Source organism: Arvicola amphibius, chromosome 12 (genome assembly GCF_903992535.2).
Source record: "Arvicola amphibius chromosome 12, mArvAmp1.2, whole genome shotgun sequence".
NCBI classification, from domain to species: domain Eukaryota; kingdom Metazoa; phylum Chordata; class Mammalia; order Rodentia; family Cricetidae; genus Arvicola; species Arvicola amphibius.
In genome coordinates, this window is record NC_052058.2 from 132,408,703 (window position 1) to 132,427,138 (window position 18,436).

General features: G+C 38.7%; 6 non-coding genes across 6 annotated transcripts; all 6 read left to right on the forward strand.

Moving 5' to 3' along the window:
* The first annotated feature begins 209 nt into the window (after positions 1–209).
* On the forward strand, positions 210–287 carry LOC119803190. The gene has a single exon (XR_005283597.1). It is a non-coding gene; the product is annotated as a small nucleolar RNA SNORD115 (small nucleolar RNA).
* Positions 288–2,031: 1,744 nt separating this feature from the next.
* Positions 2,032–2,108, forward strand: LOC119803205. The gene has a single exon (XR_005283610.1). It is a non-coding gene; the product is annotated as a small nucleolar RNA SNORD115 (small nucleolar RNA).
* Positions 2,109–3,465: 1,357 nt separating this feature from the next.
* Positions 3,466–3,543, forward strand: LOC119803192. The gene has a single exon (XR_005283599.1). It is a non-coding gene; the product is annotated as a small nucleolar RNA SNORD115 (small nucleolar RNA).
* Positions 3,544–5,275: 1,732 nt separating this feature from the next.
* On the forward strand, positions 5,276–5,351 carry LOC119803114. Its single transcript, XR_005283531.1, has one exon. It is a non-coding gene; the product is annotated as a small nucleolar RNA SNORD115 (small nucleolar RNA).
* A 1,332-nt stretch (positions 5,352–6,683) lies between these two features.
* Positions 6,684–6,761, forward strand: LOC119803189. The gene has a single exon (XR_005283596.1). It is a non-coding gene; the product is annotated as a small nucleolar RNA SNORD115 (small nucleolar RNA).
* Positions 6,762–9,372: 2,611 nt separating this feature from the next.
* On the forward strand, positions 9,373–9,438 carry LOC119803161. The gene has a single exon (XR_005283571.1). It is a non-coding gene; the product is annotated as a small nucleolar RNA SNORD109A (small nucleolar RNA).
* The last annotated feature ends 8,998 nt before the right edge of the window (positions 9,439–18,436 follow it).

Sequence of the window (18,436 nt, forward strand, 5' to 3'; positions counted from 1 at the left end):
GATGGCCCTTAAAAACAGGTTGTTTCTCCTTTTTCAAAGGGGCCGTTAAGAAGAACACAAGAGCTTCTGATCAAATCAATCCGGGATATCTATCATGCCACACATTTGTGCCAACAGTGTCAAGACATACCACCTAGACACTTTTGTGTCACTGATAAGCAAAGGTGCCTTGGCAAAACCCAAGGTGGAGCTTTGCTCTCTTGAGAACTGGGTCAATGATGACAAACTATGTTATGAAGAGATATGATGACATAAAAACCAAGCACCAAAGGGTTAAGCTGAGGCCCAGGCTAAAGGAAGATGGCAATGGGGGGCCTGGTCTACCTGAGGCATACATCAGCCATATGCAGGCCAAAATTCCCAGGCCATCTTTCTCCATAAGAGAACCCTATTTGGTCCAGCTGCATGACTTTTGGAGAATACTGAATGCTCCCTGAAATGGCACCTCATGTCAAACATTGCTCGTGAATGAGTCTTCATGTCCAAAACCCTGCTCACATGCCCATCATCTCTTCTGCCTTTCAGTGATTAGGGATGCCATCTTGGAGCACAGGACACCACACCTTTCTTCAGGTAAGTGGAAAGATGAGCCCATCTGTCTATATCCCTCAAGGCTCTGTTCTGTCACTTGCTCTTATTTCTGCAACTCTAAGAAAAGAACTAATTTCAAAGCTCAGGATCCATTGTAGGACTTGATTCCTAGAATGTGATACCCTAATGGCTCAGTGTCCAGAATGGCATTCCAAATGGTCAGCCTAGGGAAAATTCCAAAGGAAATAGAAATGAAATATTGAACTGAGCACTCAGAATTGGTCACAAGGGGGACTCAAAATGGTGGGTATTTCTATGGTTCCCATGACACCTAGAGAAGAACTTGAAGTTTACTTCCATGCCTAATTTCTGATTGTGGCTGATAATGCTGATTGGGATCAGCAGATAACGACATTCTAGTCAGCTTTGACAGTGGCTTTTAAAGTTAATACCCTGCCATAATGGACTTGAGGAATGAATAGACATTTGGCAAGCCCAGGACTTCTGCAGGTCCAGAGATATTTTCCAGCTCTGATATTTTATTTTATTTGCACACAGGGATAACTTGAATATCAAAAGGCACCTAAGCTTCCTCAACCTTACCTCCTCATATAATTTAGTGAACTTTACCTACCTGTCTGGCATGACTAAAAGGGAGACAATTCTGGATGCGGTATCAGTACAGATGGTTTCTTCATCTTGCTGGAGACAGGCAGGCAGCCTCATTTTGAGAAGTTCATAGCACACAACAGAGATGGTGACCGTCAGTCCCATGCATAGATGAAATATCTGAGACATGGGCTTGAAAATTCTGCCTAAGAATAGGAATATCCCAAGAGAAGCAGAGCAAGCTAGACCCAGGACAATCTCTGGCAGTGTGATAACAACCATAATATTATGAATACTTTCTTCCTTAGTGTGTGGATGGTGGTAGGCAGAGTTGAATGAGACAAATGTGGAGCATGTCAAGTTGAAACCAAGTGTAAGACCTTAGTAGGCCTGAAGGTAGAAAGGCAAGATTCAAAGGTATCAAAGCCCTACCTAAAAATTGACAATTGGCAGCAGTCTCAGGCTAGCAATCACTGCAATCAGCAGGAAGAGCACAGTCCTGGATGAATGAACTTGGATTGGACAGGTTGAAGAAGAGCCCAACACTCAGGGGTGGAGCTCCTCCTCAGGCCAATGATCACTGATATCTCATGTGCCACAAGTATCCTCCTCCATGGCATCATGTGCTCAGGCCCTGGTCCACATCAGCAGACCTTCCCTGGTCATCAAGGGCAGGTCCAAGGATGGCCCTTAAAAAAGGTTGTTTCTTCATTTCCAAAAGGGCCATTAAGAAGAACACAAGGGCTTCTGATAAAATCAATGCAGGGCATCTACCGGGCTGAACCTTTGTGCCTATAATGTCAAGACATACCTCCTAGACACTGTTTGCGGCACTGGTAAGCAATGGTGCTTTGTCTAAATACCAGGTGGACCATTGCTCTCTTGAGAACTGGGTCAGTGATGACAAACAATGTCATGAAGAGTGATGATGACATAAAAATCAAGCATTAGAGGGTGAATTGAGGCCCAGGCTAAAGGATGGGGGCAATGGGAGGCCTGGTCTACATGGGGCCTATATATGCTAGTGTAAAGGCCAAAATCCTATTGCCTTCTTTCCCCATCGGAGACCCCTATTTGGTCCAATGGCATGACTTTTGGAGAACATGAGTGCTCCCTCAAATGGCACCTGTGTCAAACATTGCTCTTGAGTGAGTCTCTCTGTCCAAAAGCCTGCTCATGTACCTATCATCTTGTCTGCCTTTCAGTAATTGGAAAGCCGTTTTGGATACATGACACCACACCTTTCTTAAGGTAAGTTGAAAAATTAGCCCATCTGTCTTGATCCCTCCAGAACCTCCTCATTCACCAGGTCCTATTTATGATACTCTAAGAAAAGAAACTCAAGTTCGAAGCCCAACATCAAGTGTTGAGCTTGATTCCTAGAATGTGAAATCCCTTAGAGCTATGTGTCCAGAAAGGCATTCCAAATGGACAGCATTGGAAAATTAGTGAAATTGAGCTAGCATTCCAGCAAGACAAAGTCAGACAATTCTGGATGCTCTATCTGGACAGATGGTCTCTCCATGGCGCTGGAGCTAGGCAGGCAGCCTCATTTTAAGAAGTTCCTAGGACACAGCAGAGGCAGTGCCTATAAGCCCCAGCATAGAATAAATCCCTAGAGACATGGCATTGAAAATTTGCCTAAGACAAGGAACATCCCCAGAGACACAGAGCAGGCTAGACCCAGCAAAATCTCTGGCCATGCAATAACAACCATAACTAAATGGATACTTCATTATTAGTGTGTAGACAGTGGTAGGCAGAGTTGAATGAGACACATGTGTAGCACATCAAGTTAAGGCAAGGTCTAAGTCCTTAGTAGGCCTGATGGTGGAAAGGCAGGATTCAAAAGTATCAAAGCCCTGCCTAATGATTGACTATTGGCAGCAGGCTCAGGTTAGCAATCACTGCAATCAGCAGGAAGAACATGCTCCTGAATGATTGAACTTGGCTTGGGCATGCTGAAGAAGTGCCCATCACTCAGGGCTAGGGCTCCTCATCAGGCCAATGGCCATTGATATCTCATGTGCCACCAGTATAGCCCTCCATGGCATCATGTTTTCAGGCCCTTGACCGTATCAGCAGACCTTCCATTGTCATCAAGGGCAGGTCCAAGGATGGCCCTTAAAACAGGCTGTTTCTTCTTTTCCAAAGGCACTGTTAAGAAGAACACAAGGGCTTCTGATCAAATGAATGCACGGCATCTATGGTGCTGAACATTTGTGCCGACTATGTCAAGACATACCTCCTAGACACTGTTTGCAGCACTGGTAAGCAATGGTGCTTTGTTACAACCCCAGGTTGAGCTTTGCTCTCTCGAGAACTGGGTCAACGATGAGAAACCATGTCATGAAGAGAGATGATGACATAAAAAATTTGCATCAGAGGGTTAAGCTGAGGCCCAGGCTAAAGGATGTGGACAATGGAGGGCCTGGTCTACCTGGGGCCTGCTTGGGCCAGTGTGCAGGCCAAAATCCTCATGCCTTCTTTCTCCATTGTAGACAGCTATTTGATCTAGGGGCACAACTTTGGAAGAACACTGAGTGCTCCCTCAAATGGCACGTCATGTCAAACATTGCTCTTGAGCAAGTCACTAGGTCCAAAACCCTGCTCACGTTCGCATCACCTCTTCTACTTTCAGTGATCAGGGATGCCATCTTGGAGCACAGGACCCCACATCTTTCTACAGGTAATGGAAAAATGAGCCCATCTGCCTTGATCCCTCCATCTCTGTTCCATCACATATGCATATTTCTGATACTCTATGAAAATAACTCAATTTTAAAGCACAGGATCCATTGTAGGACTTGATTCCTAGAATGTGATACCCTTATGGCTCTGTGTCCAGAATGGCATTCCAAATGGTCAGCCTTGGAAAATTACAAAGGACATGGACATGAAATATTGAACTGAGCTCTCAGAATAGGTCACAAAGGGGAGTCAAAATGGTGGGTCCTTCTATGTTTCCCCTGACACCTAGTGAAGAACTGAAGTTTACTTCCATGCCTAATGTTTTCATTGTGGCTGATTATCTTGATTAGGATCAGGAGATAAAGACATTCTAGTCAGCTTTGGCAATGGCTTTTGAAGTTAATACCCTGCCATAATGGACTTGAGGAATGAATAGCCATTTGGCAAGTCCAAGACACTTGGTGGTCAGAGATATTTTTCAGCTCTATTTGCACACAGGGATAACATGAATATCAAAAGGCACCTAGATATCCTCAAAATTACCTGCTCTATATGTGATTTAGTGAACTTTAACTACCTGTCTGACACAAAAAAAGGAAGACAATTCTGTATGCTGTATCAGGACAGATGTTCTCTTCATCTTGCTTAAGACAGGCAGGCAGCCTCATTTTGAGAAGTTCATAGCACACAGAAGAGACAGTGACTCTCAGCCCCATGCATAGATGAAATATCTGAAGACATGGCCTTGAAAATTCTGTCTAGGAAGAAGAATATCCCCAGAGAAGCAGAGCAGGCTAGGCACAGCACAATCTCCGGCAGTGTGATAACAACCATAATATTATGAATACTTTCTTCCTTAGTGTGTGGATGGTGGTAGGCAGAGTTGAATGAGACAAGCATATAGCATGTCAAGTTGAAACCAATTCAAAGACCTTAGTAGCCCTGTTGGTGGAAATGAAAGATTCAGAGGTATCAAAGCCCAGCCTAATGATTGACAGTCGGCAGCAGTTTCAGGCTAACAGTCACTGCAGTCAGCGGGAAGAGCAATATTCTGAATGACTGAACTTGGCTTGGGAAGTCTGAAGAAGTGCCCATCACTCAGGGCTGGTGCTCCTTCTCAGGCCACTAACCATTGATATCTCATGTACCACAAGTGTCCCCCTTCATGGCCTCATGCTTTTCAAGCTCTTGTCCACTTAAGTAGAACTTCCATGGTAATCAAGAACAGGTCCAAGGCTGGGCTTTAAAACAGGCTGTTTCTTCTTTTCCAAAAAGGCTGTTAAGAAGAACACAAGGGCTTCTGATTAAATCAATGCAGGGCATCTATTGGGCTAAACCTTTGTGTCAACAATGTCAAGACATACTTCCTAGACACTGTTTATGTCACTGGTAAGCAATGGTGTTTTGTCAAAACCCCAGGTAGAGCTTTGCTCTCTCGAGATGTTGGTCAGTGATGAGAAACAATGTTTGAAGAGATATGAGGACATAAAAATTATACACAAGAAGGTTAAGCTCAGCCTCAGGCTAAAGCAAGGGGGCAATAGGGGAACTGGTCTACCTGAGGCCTACATGGGCCAGTGTGTAGGCCAAAATCCCCAGGCCACCTTTCCCCATCAGAGACCCCTATGTGGTCCAGCAGCAAGACTTTCGAAGAATACTGAACGCTCCCTGAAATGGCAATTCATGTCAAACATTGCTCTTGAGTGAGTCTCTATATCCAAAACCCTGCTCACATGCCCATCATCTCTTCTGCCTTTCAGTAATAGGGGATGCCATCTTGGAGCACATGACACCACACCTTACTTCAGGTAAGTGGAAAGATGAGCCCATCTGTCTTGATCCCTCCGGTACCTGTTCCTTCACCTGTTCTTATTTCTGATACTCTAAGAAAAGATACTCAAGTTCGAAGCCCAGCATCCAGTGTTGAGCTTCATTCCTAGAATGTGAAACTCTTTAGGGCTCGGTGTCCAGAAAGGCATTCCAAATGCACAACCTTGGAAATTTAATGAAATTGACCTAGCATTCCAGCAAGACAAAAAGGTAGACAATGCTGGATGCTCTATCAGGACAGATGGTCTCTTAATGGCACTGGAGGCAGGCAGTCAGCCACATTTTGAGATTCATATTACACAGCAAAAGAGGTGGCTATCAGCTCCCTGCATAGACAAAATCCCTGGAGACATGGCATTGAAAATTCTGCCTAGCCAGACCCAGCACAATCTCTGGCCATGCGATAACAACCGTAATTAAAAGAATACTTCCTCATTAGTGTGTGGACAGTGGTAGGCAGAGTTGAATGAGATACATGTGTAGCATGTTAAGTTGAGGCCAGGTCTAAGACCTTAGTAAGCCTGATACTGGAAAGGCAAGATTTTAAGGTATCCAAGCCCTGCCTAATGATTGACAATAGGCAACAATCTCAGTCTAGCGATCACTGTAGTCAGCGGGAAGAGCATGCTTCTGAATGACTGAACTTGGCTTTGGAAGGCTAAAGAAGTTCCCATCACTCAGGGCTTGGGCTATTCCTCAAGCCAATGACCATTGATATCTCACGTACCAGAAGTATCCTCTTCCATGGCATCATGATTTCAGGCCCTTGTCCCCATCAGCAGACCTTCCCTGGTCATCAAGGGCAGGTCCAAGGATGGCCCTTAAAACAGGCTGTTTCTTCTTTTCCAAAGGCACCGTTAAGAAGAACACAAGTGATTCGGATAAAATGAATGCAGGACGTATATCATGCTGAACATTTGTGCCAACAGTGTCAAGACATACCTCCTAGACACTGTTTGCGGCACTGGTAAGCAATGGTACTTTTTTACAACCTCAGGTTGAGCTTTGCTCTCTCAAGTACTGGGTCTATGATGAGAAACATTGTCATTAAGAGAGATGATGACATAAAAAATATGCATCAGAGGGTTAAGCTGAGGCCCAGGGTAAAGTGCTTGGACATTGGGGGTCCTGGTCTACCTGGGGCCTACTTGCCCCAGTGTGCAGGCAAAATCCTCATGCCTTCTTTCTCCATCGGAGACCCCTATTTGGTCTAGGGGCATGACTTTAGAAGAACACAGAGTGCTCCCTCAAATGGCACGTCGTGTCAAACATTGCTCTTGAATCAGTCTCTACGTCCAAATACTGCTCACGTTCCCATCATCCCTTCTGCCTTTCAGTGACCTGGGATGCAGTCTTGGAGCACACATCACCACAACTTTCTTCAGGTAAGTGGAAAGATGAATTCATCTGCCGTGATTTCTCCAGGCCCTGTTTTTTTTTTTATCTATTCATATTGCTGATACTCCAAGAAAAGGTACTCAAGTTAGAAGCCAGGATCAATTGTGGGGTTTGTTTCCTAGAATGTAAAACCCCTTATTCCTCTGTGTCCAGAATGGTATTCCAAATGGACAGCCTTGGAAAATTCCAAAGGTCATGGACATGAGTCTCAGAATAGATCAAAAGGGTGAGTCATAATGGTAGGTCCCTCTAGGGTTCCCATGACACCTAGAGAAGAACGTGAAGTTTATTTCCGTGCAGAATGTTTACATTGTGGATGATAATCCCGATTGGGACTGGAAGAGAGAGAAGTTCTAGTATGCTTTTGCTGTGGCTTTCAAAGTTAATAACTTGCCATAATGGACTTCAGGAATGAATAGCTATTTCGCAGGTACAGGACACCCTGGGGGTCCAGTGTTCTTTTCCAGCTCTAATTGCACACAGGCATAACTCGAATATCAAAGGGCACCTAGGCATCCTCCAACTTACCTCGTCTACCTGTGATTTAGTGAACATGACCTACCTTTCCAGCAAGACGAAAAGGGACACAATTCTGGATGCTCTATTAGTACAAATGGTCTCTTCATGGCACTGGAACATGGCAGGCAGCCTAATTCAGAAGTTCATAGCACACAACAGAGGACATGCCTATCAGCCCCATGCATAGAAAAAAAATCCCTGAATAAATTGCCTTGAAAATTCTGCCTAGGACTAGGAATACCCGAGAGACACAGAGCAGGCAGGACCTAATTCTGGATGGGCAATAAGAACTCTCAGTTGTGTCCTGTTTTCCGGCAGCTGGCATTTGTTCTTTAGACAGCTGGGTTAAAGGAATAAATGGATTGAAATATATTAAGAAATGATAGTCCACGCAGTCTGAAAAGATGTGTTCAGAGGTAAGGGAAGGATACTTCTAGTGTTCATTTGTTGTAATATGGATTCTTGTGGGCATTGAATCTTTTTAGCAGAGAGAGATGAAGGTTTGCAGGCAGCCTACTTCTTGTGTGACTTTCTAATGTTGCACAAGTCTCCAATGGCCTAACAACATTAATCAGTTCCTTGTCTTCTCTTTTTTCTTTCAGTGATCTGAGCTGCCTCTTGGACCCCACCACATAATACCTATCAGGTAACTGGAAGATAAGACCTATGGCTTACATGCAGATAGGCCCAAGATGTTCCTCCATCTTTTTGAATCTCTGTCTTGTTCTCCTGACATTAGAATAATACCACCCATGCTAGCGGTGCTTTCTGCACATACTCTATCACTTGTGCCTATGTATCAGGAATTAGAAAATCAAATTATTTTGCTTGGGAAAATTCCAAGAGACATAGACATAAGCTTCTGATCAGGTACATAAGGGGATTATGCATAGCTCTGATCAGTAGTTGCCAGATTGGCAGCCTTGGAGCATTCTGAGGATACCAATATCACTTCTCAAGCCAGTTGGATATATGGCTAACTAAAAAGTTCTGGTGTTGGACTGTTGCTCTGGGTATCCTTGACTATGATTCCTTCACTTGTGACTTAGTGATCCCGCTATAAACCTTCATGTAGCCCACTTTCTGATAAGAGAATATATCATAGCACTTGTGACTTAGTGATCACTCTACAAACCTTCAAGTAGCACAATTTCTGGTAGAATACATCATAGCACTTGTGACTTGGTGATTGCTCTACAAACCTTCAGGTAGCACACTCTGGTAGAAGAATACATCACAGCAGGCATTTCCTTTGAGACCTCAATGCTATGAGCCAGAATAAAATTAGCAAAGCAAGATGCAGAGTCATTGTAAGACATTCTTGTATGGTGAAACATCAACTAACTAGTACTAGCAGTGAAATAAATGAGTCGTAGGGTGAGTGGGGCCATTTGTGATTTCTTTACCCTTGCTAATAATATTTGTGTGTGCTAGGCCTTGTGCAGTTTAGGATCCAGGGGCTGGAAATCTTTCTTTTCAAAGGAAATATTCATTGACGACATGATCTAGGACATAAGGAAACAAATCTCAAAACTGTCCAGAGATGCAGCTTCTCCCTGGCCAACTTTCACATTGCCAGCAGGTACCTTGTTCAGAGAATAAGCAAGGGAGGAGAGGGAAGGGAGAAGAGGAGGGTAGGAGATGGGAAATTTTAAAATATTAAATAAATTTTTAAAAAAGAATAAGCAAATTGTCTACTGCACAATCATATCCTTATTTCTAAACTGAGTACAGAAACTTACCTAGGTTTTGCCTGGCTATAAAAACAATCATCTGTTTAAAAATGACTTATATGGATTGATGATGAAACAATTCTCTGAATATGGTGAAAAAGTCACAAAAAATGGCAATTGGAGATCCAGAAGTGAGTCCCTCAGATAATAAAAATAAGATTCTCCAGGCCTTCCTTTGCCTAGTGAGTCTTTTGTGACGTTCTCTAATGACCCAAAATTTGCATCATTTTTCTTACTGAGAACAGAGCTGCTGATACTTTCATCCAGTAAATATGTAACAAATAGGAAGAAATAGGAACAATGGAAATATGGAATCAAAAGCAGGACAAGCAACTGGGATATACAACTGACAGTTATACTAGCATTTCAAAAATAATATAGTTTTCCTGTTAGGTAAATATAATAGAAATTATTTCAACATCTGATATTATGGGTGTTGAGTATTTTTGAGGAAATTTCTTTTATTTTCTATTATCTTAGATATCTAAGACTGGAAAATTCATTTCAGAAAATACAGGTAAGTAACTATAAACTTTAGAGATTCTATGTATTGTTCTATATGCAACTTTCTGAGGTCTATTTATCTTTTATAGTCTTATTGGAGGTTACTGTTGTGATATTTTTAAAATTTTATCCAAAGATTCATTACTGAGTATTTGTTGTTTCTGTTCTCTCCTTTTCATTTTAACTATTTTCTATATTATGTAAAAGATATAAAATGAAGGATTATTTTAGACATTTATATTGGCTTGTAATGAGTATGATCAATTTCTTGCAAAACAATATCACACTGTATTTTTTGATTATTTGAAACATGCGACAAAAACCGGACTCTCTGAATGTGGCTGATGGTGGGGGCTGACTGAGAAGCCAAGGAAAATGGTACTGGGCTTTGATTCTTCTGCATGGACGGGCTCTGTGGGAGCCTTCTCAGCTTGGTCGATCACCTTCCTGGACGTGGGGGGAGTTGGGGGGACCTTGGTCTTAACATAGAGTAGGGAACCCTGATGGGTCCTTGACCTGGAGAGGGAGAGGGGTATGGCTGGAGGGGAGGGAAGGGGGAGGAGGAGGGGATAGATGGAAATTTTTAAATATAAAAAATAAACCATAAAATAATTTTTAAAAAAGAAAGTAAAATATACCAACAGTATACTGTATATTGGTTGAGGCATTTCTTGAGAATGTTGTCTTGTATATGGTATTTTACATGGTGCATAATGACTGATGTGCTGAAAACTGGACAAATATTCATAAGGAAATCAATGATTTAATATATAATTCTTTGGTAGTGCAATAGTTTGAATATGAATAGCCCCCTAAACACGTGTGTTTGAATGCTTGGCCACCTCAGAGTGGCACTATTAGGAGATATGAGCTTGTTGAAGTATGTGCCCTTGTTGGAAGAAGTGTGTCACTGAGGAGTGAAATACTTTAGGGACTCAGATGGTCAAGTTGTGCCTAGTGTGGTGTTGCAAGGAACTGCGTGTTCATCCCGGCTGCCCAGAACTAAGATGATCACATAGAAACTGTATTAATTAATTACCGTGAATAGTTTGATATTGATTGTATTCAAGTAATTGAGTGAATAATTGATTTAAAAAACATATAAATATTTATATAATTAATTAAAGAAATATAAATAATTACCTTTATTATAGAAATAAAACATGACCAAATTCTTATAAAGAGGAATGTAACTATCAGTGATGTTGGGAAAGTTCTATGGGAATATAGACAGAAATAATATCTAAAGACAATTATGTTAAGTTCATTATAACTGCTATTATTTTTGAAATGGACTTGTTTTTTTCTTTTGCCATTTATTTCTTTGTTGGGTAGAATAACATTGGTCATAACATGTTCAGGAATAGAAATCAGCAGATTCTTTTGTCATTACAAGTGATAAGATAGTCATGAAATTAGTGGATACATTTAAAATGAGTTCAATTCATATAAAACATGTTGATTTAATTCCACATTGGATTGATATTAGAAATAGGGAAAGATTTATTGATAATCTCCAAAATATTTGAAAAATAAGATGATAACTTCTAAATAATTCACTGATCAAAGAAGACATAAAAAGAGAAACAGACAAGCATTTTAAACTAAATACTTATAATAATTAATATCTTCAAGTTCAAATGTAGCTAAACTGGCTTGGAAGATATTTTTTAGAACTGATTCTAAGATTACAAGTAAATAGAGGCCTTAAGTAAATGATATTGTATTCCAATGAATGGATTTACACTCTAGTATAAGAAACTTAAGAACAAAATGAAACAGAATAAGAGAAACAGGACATTAATAAAGAGAACAGGAAGTAATCAAATATATTTGTATATATATGTAAATATAGACATATGTAAATATCTTCCCCAAATATATACACCTATATACATATATACATACATATATACATATATACATACATACATACATATATATATATATATGGATATATATGGGGAGAGAGAAAATGAAAGTCAGTTAAATTAAAACACACCAATTAAAAAAGGCATGAAAGAATGAAGGACAACCTAGCCACTAGTGTAAAGGTTAATAACAGAGCTGTCATTTATATCTTCTGAGAGAGGAAAAATTAGCTTTCTCCAATGAAAGGGCACTGGGTCTATAAATTAGTCAATGGCAGAAATTTTGTTCAGGGATAGCTAGTCAAAATAGAATAGACTCCAGATTTGGGGTTTTGGTTTGGGTTTTTCTGTTGTTGTTGTTGCTGTTGTTGTTGTTCTTGTTGTTGTTTGTGTGCTTTTCTTGGGTCACAGTATTATTTTTTTCTTTTTGGGTGTTATTTTATTTTGTTTTCTTTGTTTGGGGGGGTTTGTTGTATTAATTTTTAGTTGTTTTTTTAAAAAACAAAGTTGTGTGTATATGGACGAGGAGATTATTTGAATGAACACACACAATTTAAAAATATCCACTAATAGAATAATGTTAAGAAACATCTAAAGAGAATAATTTTTCAAATCAAGATACAAATATAAATATTAAGACACATGAGAAATGATATTGTAGGATATGTTTATGTTAAATAATATGAAGTACCCATGAACAGCAAATTATATAACGGTAAAAGAAAATCAAAATATGCAAATATAAAAATACAAATGAAAAAATTTAGTAAGTAGATAACCAAAAAGAGTATTTTCTAAACAAATTAACATTTTATTAAAAGCATTTTTGCAAGGAAATATAGATTACACTAAATTTTAAAACATGAATTCCATATGATCATTTAGAAGATATAAGTTTTGGAATTATTTCCTTGTTTAATATCTAAATGTGCCTTCACAGAAAACAGTACTACATGTAAAATAAAAAGTATATAGCAACATCTTTCATAAGCATACATATCTGTGTTCAAATTTTTAGAAAATGAAATACAACAATATTTAGACATGGTTTGCAATTAAATCAAATAAGTATGGAATTAAGTTTGGTTTAACATTTAGAAATAAATCTGTATTTGCAAACCACTAAAAGTTCAAACTGAAAACATTGGAAAATGTACTCATTCATAAAATGTGTTTCCATAACTACTCACAATTACCCAAGCGTAGGCACATGCGTTTGACCTTCACATTCAGGAAGATATAAAACAGGAAAATGTTGATTTGAAAATCAGCTTGGAAAACAAAGTGGGAGTTTGTCTCAAAAAAAAGTCAAAGTTAAATTTTATTCTTTTGGAAATTAATCAAAGACTTACATATTTCTTTTTCTTTTGAAATGAAATGTTAAGTTTGTTACATCTTACTCTTTTTATTTATTTTCCTAAAGCAATCATTTCTCATTTAATATACCAATCCCAACTCTGACAACCACTCCTCCTACCTCTCCCTCCAATTTTCCCCCACATCACCCACCATCCGCTTCTCAGAGTGGGTAAGCCTTTCCATGGGGACTCAAGAAAATTTACCAAAATTTTGAGACAGGACCAAGGTACTCCTAACTATATCTAGGCTGAGCAATGTATTCCTCCAAGGAATGGGCTCCAAAATTTCAGTTCAAAAGTAAGAATAAGTCCTGTGTGTCCAACAGCCCCACAGTCTGCCCAGGATCTAAAATTGTCACCCACATTCAGAGGGCCTAGTTTGGTTCTATGCTGGTTCTCCCACTATAACTCTGGAGTCGGTGACCTACCACTAGCTCAGGTAACATGTTTCAACTATCCCCAAACATATTAAATGCCCTCACACCTTCACAAAGACACAATATAATGAAAATAAATGTTTAGCTAACCACTGAAAATTATCTTTCGAGCCCCAATCATTAAGAGTCATGCTAGATCTATGTATGAATGCTACAATTAATTGAATATGACTAAGTAAATTTTACTGAAAACTCTGTATGTTAAAGGGATGTGTTTGAATGAATGAAGAGAAAATAGACCCATCACACATAAGGGATCCTTTGCAATCAAAATATTTGAGAAAAAAAAAACTTACAGACCAGGAAAGAGTATAAGATACTCTATCTTCTGAAAGACACAATGTAGAAAGTTTATCTTCTTTATAATAGTAGTCATATTTATATCTGATAAAGTAGACTTCAAGCCAAAAATAAAAGATAAAGAAAGGCAGTGTATTTTAATATAGAGAAATTTCTTCAAGAATATATAAATATATATGCACTAATTGATAGCAATGCAATTTTATACTACAAACAGTGTGGGTCATTGTTGGGAGAATGACCCACTATAAAGTTAATACTATAGAGTGACTTCAATACTCGAGTCTTGTCAATAAATAGATTATTAGGGCAAAACTAAAAGACAAATTTAAACAAGCTGTATAATAAGCCCAGTATAGATGAAATGATTATCCACTGAGTTCTATCAAATCATTAATGAAGTATTACTACCAATCTTTCTCAAATTATTCTCTAAAATACAAAGTTAAGAAACAGCAACATAATTTATGAGTCCAGTATTACATGGATAAAAAACCTGGATAAGGAGACAACAAAGAAATCTATACACAAATTTCCATGATAAACATGGATACAAAAATTGTAATATAATTAAGAAACAAATCTAAAAATACATTTTAAAAGATGGTGTACCATGATCAAATTGGTATCATCCCAGAAATACAAGAATAGTTCAACATATAAAAATCAGTATGTATTCACAAACATGTGTACATACTTAAAAAGGATCAAGGACAGAAATTAGATTATAATTGTAGTAAATAGAAAATAGACTTTGAGACACAGTCAACAAAACAAAACAAACATTTACAGAATGGGAATAGGAGGACTGACTGAGAAGCCAAAGACAATGGCACTCATTTTGAACCTACTGCATGTACTGGCTTGTTGGGAGCCTAGTCTGTTTGTATGTTCACCTTCCTAGACCTGGATGGAGGGGGGAGGACCTTGGACTTCCCACTAGGCAGGGAAACTTGACTGCTTTTGGACTGGAGAGGGAGAGGGAGGGGAATTGGAGGAGGGGAAGAGATATTGGAGGAAGAAAGGAGGTGGAATTTTTTAATAAAAAATAAATAAATTTTAAAAAATAAATAAAAACTATGAACATAAAATAATAGTCAACATCATACTCAATGGGACAAAAACTGGAAGTATTTCCTCAACTATTAAGAGACAAGTATATATTGCCTCATCATTCTGACTCAGTAGAATGTTTGAATTCTTTTCCTGGGTACTAAAGTTAAAGTTATTAAAGGGTGAATTTAATGGAAGGATTCAACTCATTACTACTGAAGACAGTACAGATCTATCCTAGAAAACTTTAATTCTCACCAGAGAAGAAGACAAATAATCATTTGACATGGTCTGCATTTTGATGGATGTCTCTCTTTCATCTTTCATTCCATAATGTTGTTGCTCTGCTAGGGTGAGGAAAATTTTTACATGATGAACCAGACAATGATACACATTAAGGGAAATGTTTGCTCAGCCGTGTCTTCTTTAAGATATAAATGCAACATCAGAGATACTGTCAGGCCTCATCCTTCTAAAAGCAGATACAGTGTGCTAGGATATGTATAATAGGAGATGCCAAAACAAATGAGTATGAGAAGTTTGTGCCATGACCTCCCCACGCTACTGTATATCTGCCACTAGCATATCAAAGGGAAAAGTCTCCACTGAGGTAACTGTGTAAAGGATATAGACTGGAAGCTTTAGTAGAAGCAATCAGAAAAAAAGGTGTCATTGTGAGGCAAGGCAAAATATAGGAAGAAAGAAATAGGTAAATGTTGGTTGGAATGGTTGGGTATGCTAGGTAGTCTTCATAATGTGGCTATCAAGGTAGACAATTTTGTGTAGAAAACTTAGCATACCTGATAACTTTTATTTCTCTACTGTTACAGGATAGAATCCCTGATATCTTCTTATTCTTTGTGCAGAAAAGACAAGCACTGAGTCTCTATCTCTTGACTCAATAATTTTTGCTTAGATTGGTGATTTCTAAAAGTCAACATCTTTGACTTTATGATTTCACAAACTATAATTTAAGATGATTCTCTCTTTAACATTGTTTTTATTCCTGCCCATGTCTTCAAGTCTATTACTCTAGTAAGTCTAGCACCATGAAAGCAAGATGGACACTTGCAGGACTAACTGCAAAGTCACAAGAGGTAAACCGAGGGAAAAATTGGATGATAGAAAGGGTAGAGGATAAGGCATAAAACAATGTTGATGGTCATGATGAAGAAGATGATGATGATGGTCATGATGATGATCATGGTGATGATGATGATGGTGATGATGATGATGATGATAATGATGATGATGATGATGACGATGATAATAATAATGATACACTGAAGTAGGAGGAATGTGAAACTATCAAAAACTTTCACCTTGTGTAGACAATCCAGAAATCCAGGAACAGTTTGCCCTTTGAAATATTTTTAGATCACCACTGTATTTTTTCTTGCATTGTATTTTATACTTTTCTTTTATTTTCCATGAAGCTAGTTGTCAAGAACTAATTCAACTCATCAAAATTATTGATGTGTTTAGCTTTGTTTTCTATTCCTGTGGCACAATAGAGTGTTGATATTAGTTGATGATATATTGGTGATAATATATATATATATATATATATATATATACATATGTTGATGATATATTGACAATCTTCAGGTATTGTCAGTTCTTTTTCTGCTTCAGCTGTTAATTCTCTATGACTGTTTAAGTCTTTTTCACCATCCAAGGTTTTGTTTAAATGAATTATCATGTCAGCTGTTATGCCAACAGTTGGCAGAAGGCTGGAAATGCCTTCTAACAACCTTTGAAAGTCATTAAGAGTCCATAGCAATCTCTCCTAATTTGTGCACTTTGTGTCTTAATATTTTGCAAGCCTGTTTTGTAACCTAGATAATTAACAGAATCTCCTCTCTGAATTTTTTCAGGAGCAATCTGCAATCCCCATTTAGGTAAAACTATTTTTACTTCTTCAAATTGTCTTTCTAAGGTATCCATGTTTGAATCAGACAATAAAATATCATCCATGTTATGATAAATAATAGACTTGGGAAACAGCTTGCATATTATTTGCAATGGTTGATTTACAAAGTATTGGCACAGGGTGGGAGAGTTCAACATACCCTGTGGGAGGACGGTCCACTGGTATCTTCTGGTAGGTTGAGAGTTAATATAAGTAGACACTGTGAAGGCTAACTTTTCTCTTTTTCTTGAAAAGGAATAGTGAAGAAACAATCCTTTAAACCAATAGCTATGAGAGGCCATCCTTTTGGTAATAAAGAGGACAGAGGAATTCCAAATTGCAGACAGCCCATAGGTTGAATAACCTTTTTGATAGCCCTGAGAACTGTCACCATTCTCCATTTACCAGATTTTTTTCTAAACCACATATACAGGAGAATTCCAAGGGCTGGTAGATTCTTCTATATGTTGAGCATCTAATTGCTCTTGTACCAGCTTTCTAAAACCTGCAACTTTTCCTCAGCTAAAGGCCATTGCTTTGTCCATATTGGTTTCTCAGTCAACCATTTTAGAGGCAGGGCTGTTGGTATCTCTGAAGGGCCATCAATTGCTTTGTGTTCTTGTACAGCCCGAATGACTGGTTTTCATTGTCTGTAATATCTTTTAATATTAATATTTTAATCAGAAATATAGGCTCTAGAAGTAGCAGGAATGTCAATTTGGGTATTCCATTGCTTCAATAGGTCACAGCCCCATAAATTCACTGCAATATTGGCTACATATGGCCTTAATTTTCCTATTTGTCCTTCTGGCCCTATGCATTCAACCTGTTTTGTGCTCCGCCTTACTAGAGATAGGGTTCTAGAACATTTACATCCTGAAAGGGCAATGCGGATGGCAAGATACTGTAGTAATGAAACTTACAACCACACCTGTGTCCAACAGGCCAGTAATAAAAATGCCATTTACACACACTCTTAGCTTGGGTCTTGGATCACTTATTGAAGTTTGCCAAAATACACATAACTCATCCTTCAGGCCATTATTGCTTGTAACAATTGGCATGGGGCTTTCTAATTTTACTGATGAGGCACATTCTCTGCAGTAACTGGAAATGACTGGACCACATTTGCAAGGAGGGCCTGCAAGAGGACCCACATGGTGTTTCCCAGTTGTAGGAGGTTTGTCTTGTCTATCTCTTGTTGATCTACACACATTCATCCAGTGTCTGCCTTTTCCACATGTCCTACATAAACCTGAAGGCTGTGTCCTATTTCTGTTATTCCTGGAAGATGCATTATTATTATTTGTGGAAATCCTTTGTCTACAATTCCTTTTCATATGTCCCATTTTGTCACAATTAAAACATTTGGTATTTTAATGCCTTCTTTTACCATTGGAAATTGCTTCTACTACCCATGTTTCAGTGCGAGAGTCAAACGTATCAACATTGATTGTATGCAAGACCCATTCATCCAAGGGTGCTGATCTGATCTTTAAAGGCCCCCAAATCCTTTTGTACTCCACATTGGCATTCTCATAAGCCAAAGACTCAATTATTATACGCCTTGCTTCTGGGTCACATATCCCTATTTGTACAGTTTTAGTTAGTCTTTGTAAAAAGTCACTAAAGGGTTCTCTCTGACCCTGTTTAACTCTGATATATGATTCCATTCTCTGTCCTGGGTCTT